Raw genomic sequence first — 7,980 nt, 5'->3', positions numbered from 1 at the left:
ATCACAAAAGTCGATCGGAGGAATTACAAAGCACAGCATTTGCCGTTTAATAGTGATTTATTAAAAACAAACATTAGTATATGTATGTATAAAAAGAAACTAATTGACGATTAATAATTAAATCAGTAGAAAAAAAAAGTATATAATATCATACGATGAGGACATAAGTTATTGTAGCTTTGATATGGTCTGGAGCCGGGGTGTCAGTTAACCGAGGGACCGGTCATTATTTATCTCCTGGGGTGGGCCGGCAAATTGAAAAAAATATCCCTGAAAAAATAACTGACCCCCCCCCCCTTTTCCAAACTTAGAAAAATTCTCAGCCCGCCTATCTCAAGTACCAAAAAAAAAAATAAAAAATAAAAAAAAGACTTAAACCCCTTGTATTTTTTTAAAATGAAATTTCAATGTATGTATTGATTTATTCAAAAGTTATTTAAGGAATGTTTCCAATATTTGAACAGGTTATACAATATAACCTGGTTTGGGGCAGTTTACCCTTAATAGGCCGCGAAGCGGTCAGATGTTTTAGCGTAAACTGCCCTAAACCAGGTTACATTGTATAACCTGTACAAATATTGGAAACATTTCTTATAATTTAATTTGTAATTAAAACTGTAAAGAAACTATTTGAATACTTCAATTCATTAGAAGTATTTTCCATGAACAGTCTAGACCTTATTCAGAATTTGGTGTACCAGTCTAGGATCATTTTTGATGCATAAACAGTTCAAGTTGTGGTTCATGTTTTGATAAATTTAGATCACACAATCTTTTTTTGAAAATGTTTCTAAAATTCATTACATTTGATAACATATATCTTTATTTGAAATGAAGTTTAAAATAAAAATAGCTATGAATAAATTCCATATCCTATTTGTTTTGATTTGAACATTATAAGAAATTTTGGAAATAATTTTGTGTGTGTGTGTTTTGCTATGTACACATACACTTCATAAAATTGAGAAAGAACAGATATGGTATAATGCAACAAATGCAAACCACCATTACAACCAGCAACCAGCGGTAAATTTAATACCTTCAGCGGTCACAACAAGACCTTCATCATGAGGATAACCTCATCTAGTAGTGACCTCTGAAAGGCCCCGAGTAAAAATTTAAGCAATGTCATTTTCTATGCATAGATAAAAAATGAAACAGACAATTAGAGACAATGACTGAACCAAACATAAAAAGCTTTATTACACAGGACATTATGTATAAAATTCTAGATATCGCACAAGTACATGTGTAAATGATTTTTTCTTAAAAAAAATCATGATCCCCCTCATCAACTAGTCAAAAAACACATACCTCCCTTCAAGTACTGCTATGTTTTCTTTGAACCCCCCTACTTTTTTTCCGGCCCACCCCTGGAGATAAAGAATGACCGGTCCCTAATAGTAGTCTTTTGTGTAATGCATAATCAGTTTCTTTATTTAAGAAAGGAATTATTTCTTTTCTAAAATGACAAATACGGTAATCCCCGTATAGAAGTTGGAAATGACACCTCCATTTTGTTGACAAACAAACAAAACAAGCAGGGACAAAATATGCATTTTACTTTCGCCGCCGATTCTGATAATATATTGATAGTTGATTGTATAAATTTTCGAAGTTGGGAATTGATAACAGTTTTTTTTTTTTTTTTTTGGCTATTTATTTACAGCAATATTGGTCCCGTTAAAATACTAATGCGTGTTTACATCGCCGCCAATTTCCGTAGGTCTAGAGATAATGAGAACAGCCGCCGGGAAAACACCAATGATGCTCATTTCTGTCATAATTTTGTATATCTATGTCATCGTATATGTTAAATGTGTGTATTTATACAATTGATTTCAATTAAATAACCTCTCAGCCGTTAAATCATCGCGTAAACATTTTTAAATGAGTGTTTTGCCTCGAAGCGACAGCAAAAGAAAAGAGACAATGCGTAGGTGCTAAATGTGGGGTTGCACCGACATATACTTTTCGACGATATGAAGACGTCATATTAAAATCTTGTTTAAACAATGCACTCTGACTTTTTAACTGATCTTTAGGTGTGTTAAATTGTGTAAATAATTTTCCACGGTGATAAGATTTGAATAGGAGGAGGGTTTTGATCGCGCTGCATTTTTTGCGCATTCTAAATCCCAAGTACAATGTTTTGGGGCCAACTGCAGCATCTCCTGTGGAGTTAAGGATTTCTCGTCGTTAATTGAAGATAAATGGGTGTCCTTGAGCTGACATTTGTCATCCCAGTGGGGTTGTAGTCTCTTTGACATATTCATCATTTCCATTCTAGTTATGAAATCTTTGAATTTAGAAAAAAAAGCTACATAGACTCTTTATTAGTTTAATAACGAATTTGTTCAAAGTAACAAAGCTTGTTTATATTCAGAAATCGAAATACATTTTAGTAAAAAAGACTTTTGAGTGAAAAGGTTATAAAAACATTGATATGTCTTTTTGTTTTTATTTTCGACAAGTCAGATGCGTTTATGATAATATACTTTGTATCAGATATAACAAATCCCGTATGAATTAACTTTGACAGCTACTACTATTTAACATTGATTAGAAGACTTGTAACAGTGATGAGAAAAAGGAATGCTCGATTTAAAACCAAGTACAAGAGTAGATCTACTCATTGATTTTTTAATTAATTCTGATGATCTAAATTGTCACGTGGAAAATGCTCTGTGGAGTCTATAATTTTGCCCTCAATAAGCCTCAAATGGATACAGGCTGAATTCTTCAACATTACCCGTATAGGTTTTTATTTCAAATTTCAGGTGCAACAGCTTAAATCTTTTTAAGAAATGATAAGGTTGAAGTCCACCTTATTGAAAAAAAACGAATGGCTGCCATGCGAAAACATTAAATAGTTACATACAAGTTGCTTTGTGAACATGATGTATCCATAGTTATTTAGTGTTTACATAATAGACCAGATTTATAATTAAAAAATATTTTTGGGCGCTTACTTTCGGATATCTTTTACATTTGCATACGTATAAAACAAAAATATGAATAAACTCAAAACTGTTTTACAGTGAATTGTTTTTATTTGAAAAAAAAATGACACATTTTAACAAATGGAGTTAATCGTTAGGTGAACAGTTTGTGAAAATTTGTATTTTTCTTTCATTTTTTAAAAAAAATCATATTGGTGAATATTTGTACAGAAGGAAAAAAAAGAGTATTAATAAATGTGGATTCGGTCATATTTTACATGCATGTTCCATATCTTGCTATTAGAGATTTTCCTGATTTTTACAAAGATTTGTACATTAATGTGAGTCAATATATATATAACGTAAGTCTGGTGGTTTTTCTTCTTCATTTTTTTTAAATTTAATTTAATTTGTTTTAAGCCTTTGGATTGGTTATTTCTGTTCTGAGAAAGATAGGATATTTTTTCATAGATGAACTTGGCACAGTGACGTCATATACGTCAATTGCTCCGTAATCTGTAATTTAGATAATTCTAAGGTAGTACCATACAGTTAGGTCATTTTTGAAAATTTGATCTCATTTTGTTGAAGTAAAGCTGTTTTCAGGCAGTCCGCACAGAAATGTCTACTGTTTTGTCATAAAAAAGTGCATATTTTTGAAATCCTTGGTGTGTGGAGGTTCAAGTCATTCATAAGTAATTTAGTGATTATTGGTATAAAATCCAGTAGCCATGGTAACATACTGAAAAAAATATTACTGACTTTAAGTACAACTCAGGGGTGCCTTTTCAAAACTAACTAGGGAACATTTCCAAATATCCATAGAAACAAGATGGCGGATAAACAATACATTCAGTGCAAAATTCTCGTAGAAAAAATAAATATGGAAATATTTCGATCTTGGAGGTAAGAACGAGAAATAATTGTATGAAAGTTGTAGTACAGAACGACATGAATTAAATGGCAATTTATTTTAAAGGAACTTATGAGTAACTTAAAAGATAATTAAAAAAAACTACAAACAGGCTGAGGTGAACTCGAGTATACACCTGTTTACCATTACATATAAGTTTTACAAAATTTGACGAGGGTAACTTGCTGTGCGAAACAGTGCGCCTTAATATAACTGCAAAGTACACCCTAAACTAAGGCTTTGGTTATACAATACGGTTAGGTCAATTCCGAAAATTTTGTATCATTTTGTTGAAATAAAGCTGTTTTGAGGCAGTTTACAGTTTTACTGCTTTTTCATAAAAAGTACGTATTTTTCTAATCCTTTGTGTGTTGAGGTTCAAGAAATTTATAAGTATATTAGTGATTATTGTCATGAAAACCTGTAGCCGTGGTAACATACTGAAAAAAAAATTACTGCGTTTTAGTTTTTGGTGCCTTCCTATAACTAACAGCCAAATACTTTGTTTTATAAAATATCAGTCTCTAAGAAACTAAGACTAGATAACAGCATGTAGGAGGAGGAGGAAAAAAGTAAAAATGATAACACGTCTAATTTTCGATTCATTTTCTCACAATTTTAGTTCCTAAACTTCGTGCGAAATAAGGTATTTTTTAAAATCAGCCAGTTAATGCCGAGAGAACGACTGATACGACATGGGTACCGTTCTTCATTTAAATCACACTTGTGTACCATTACACATATTACATATGTCTATGTATAAATGCTTAACTACATTTAAACAATATATCCACCAAATTTCAAATTAATTTTAAATTTTTAAATTTTACAAAATTAGACCAGATCAACTTGGTGTGCGAAACAGTGCACCTAAATGTAACTGTATAACGCACAGGAACATATTTTAATTTTGTTTGGAATCGATTAGAAATTTAAGATTGTTTTAAGTGTTTGACCAAGTTATGCTTGCATAACCAATTTTGAGACAGATGATGCTTGTTTATAAATTGCCTGGCGGTTCATGAAGCGTAAACTGCCCCAAAGTTGGTTATTTGACGTGACTTGGTAAAATTAAAAAAAAAAAACATCGTTAAATATTAACCTATGAAAACAAATTGTCATATGTTTTGCTTTATATAAAATGTGATAAATAAAACATTAAAAAAAATGTAATAATAAAAGTGCTCCCTTGGTAGTAAGTTTTATCGATGTAATCATTTTGAAAATAACCTCCGTAGTCTCAAGTGCATAAAAATTGACGATAAACTGTTTGATAAACGATTGATAATGCCAAGAAAAATGAATTAGTATTTACAGCTATTTGAAATACACCAGTTCCAATTTCAATACTATTTTATGTAGTCTAGTGAGTAACTTTAAAACTTTCTAGGTAAAAATCTGCTCTTCATTATACCAATGTGTCCTTTTAAACTACTTCAGAACACCTGTGTGATCTTTTGGACACTGTCTTTTTCAAGTTTGAATGGCTGTCAATTATGATAACATTAACCTCTCAATGTCAAATAAATACAATTAGGTCATTTACACTGAGGCCATTTAAATGTTAAATTTTCTATACTGGTACATTTTCAAATTTACATTTTAGGGCATCTTATATACACAGTCACTGTACACTAAAAAAAATTAATTATAAGTGATACTAGTATTTAAAATTATTTTACAACATTTCTAAAACAACTTTTAAAAAACTGTTTTATATCACGAAGGTCTTTAGAAGGACTGCTGGTGCATGCATTTATATTGTAAGTAGATAAAATGACAACATGGCCGAGTGTAAGGAATGTTACCATAACTTTTAGCTCTTAAAACTACTTCAGCTAGAGATAATATCAGTTTAAAAATGTATTGAACATCAAATTGTTTTTTTAAAAGAGTTTCAGCATTCAGTTCAATTAAATAATTGGAACTAAACATAGACTTGGTCTATATAAATATTTAAATAAAATGGACAGTGTTATCCAATCAGAAACAAGTAAATCACTTGTATATAAGGTACAAGCTACCCAAACACAGTGGTGGATGGTATAATAGAGAGATTAAGGTTATCATAATTGATAGCTATTCAAACTCAAAAAGCAGTGTCCAAATGACACACAAATGTTCTGAAGTAGTTAAGTAGGACACATTGGTATAATTTAGGGCAGATTTCTAGCTAGAGATCTATTTAAATTACCCACTGACCTACATAAATTAGTATTGAAATTGGAACTGGTATTTTCAATTAGCTGTAACACATTACAAAACACATTTGCATGTTCATCGTTCACTTTTGTTCAGAATTGCATCTGAGATGTCGTAATGATTAAAAACGGTAAAAGTGCATGCTTTCTTTGCATCCTTGTCCAAATCAATTTACTCTGTTCAGCAATTTAAATTTTAAATTTTATTTTATTTCACTGCAATTGGGGATTATTTCTATTCACTTCAGGATATGAAGATAATTAATACAAGATGCGTCGTGTCTGTGTTGACTAGAATCCCTCCAAGGTACAAGATAATCAAGGACGTAAAACCTGTAGACAGTTTTGAACAGTGTCATAAAGAAACCAATTAGAACAATACCACTTTTGAATGTGAAAAAACAATCTGTATATCTAGCGTTTATCAGGAATATTACGTTTTGTCGAAAAACGTTTTTTTTTTCGTACATGTTATTTTTGATTATATAACAATAATTTAGTAGAAAGAAATTCACACTTACTTATTCGACCATCTTTAATCGAAAACTAAAATAATTTAGTTTTATTCAACTACTGGTCGAGATATTTTTGAGAAAATCGACATGGCCTACTGGTTGATATTTGTTCTGTGTTTTTGGAAGACTATTTCTTGTGGTTACATGGATGAAGCGTCGATGACGTCTGCTATCGACTATATTCATCGACTTTGTGGACCTATTTGGACAAATTGCAGTAACAATATCACTATCGATACACCATTGGCACGTGTTTGTGGGCATTGTCATTGCAGCCCAGACTGTGTGCTTTCTGACAACTGCTGTCCAAGTTATATATTGAGACTCCCAGAAACCGAGTGCATTAATAAGGATATCTACCATAGTCATAAAACTCGTAAGGTACCTGCAGCGTTCGGATATAAATTTGTTAAAACGTGCCCTTTACATGCAGCTGCCGTAATTAAATCAAAATGTTTGACCAACAGAAATTTGACAGAACGATTGAAAACACTTCCGGTGACCTCATATGATCGTTACATAACCTACGATAATGAATACTGCGCGCGATGTAACAATGATAACAAATCCTTGCAGCCATGGGCGCTTACTATACGTTGTAATAAGAACAAAGATTTTAATATGCTGAATACTTTTGAGGATATAGCAAAGACAATAATTGATGGAATAGATTGCTCTGTCTCTACAAATATGTACAGTTCAAGCGGTGTTGCTGCATGTACTGAACATCCCCAGGTTGCAATTACAAAGTGTAACCAAACGGGCACATGGTACAAAAAGAGTCAAATAATAGAAAGTGCATGCTCAGCTATTGATCAACCGTTTGGGATGTTCCGGAACATATTTTGTTACATATGCAATCCACCTATCGGTATCATGGACCCTATTGACAGTTGTCCATATAATGAAGACACTCAAATCACAGAGCTATGTAAAGATACATCTCATCACCCCGAAACATACCCGTACAAAAACAGGCACTGCTACGTTTGTAGTGTTAACATTTCGACGGAAATCATTACTCATATCCAATATAAAAAGCCAATAAACGGAGGCAAACATACATATTATCTTTTATCCAGATATTGCAGAGAAGAATTTAAATTGGGAATTTACAGTCCATTCCTGATTTCGTCATTAAACACGAACGCTGATATTGAGGACACACTGCCAAACCCAACATATTATAAACTAAGTCCTGGTTACCTTCTAATTTTCTCAACCCAAGGTCAATATGAAATTGAATGTAGTGACCTTGAAGTTTTCAGTTTGCTGTACAGCATACAGCAATTGATTCTTGATGCTGTTAGTAGAAATTGCACTGTAAATGACAAAACATTTCAATCGCCACTGAAATGTTTCCGGAAATCAAAACTAAAGAGAGACTGTCAAGGCAATCCAGGTTATGT

Source organism: Perna viridis, chromosome 3 (assembly GCF_037379345.1).
Source record: "Perna viridis isolate PV_CMFRI_1.1 ecotype Kerala chromosome 3, ASM3737934v1, whole genome shotgun sequence".
Taxonomy (NCBI): domain Eukaryota; kingdom Metazoa; phylum Mollusca; class Bivalvia; order Mytilida; family Mytilidae; genus Perna; species Perna viridis.
This window is presented reverse-complemented; position numbering follows the sequence as displayed.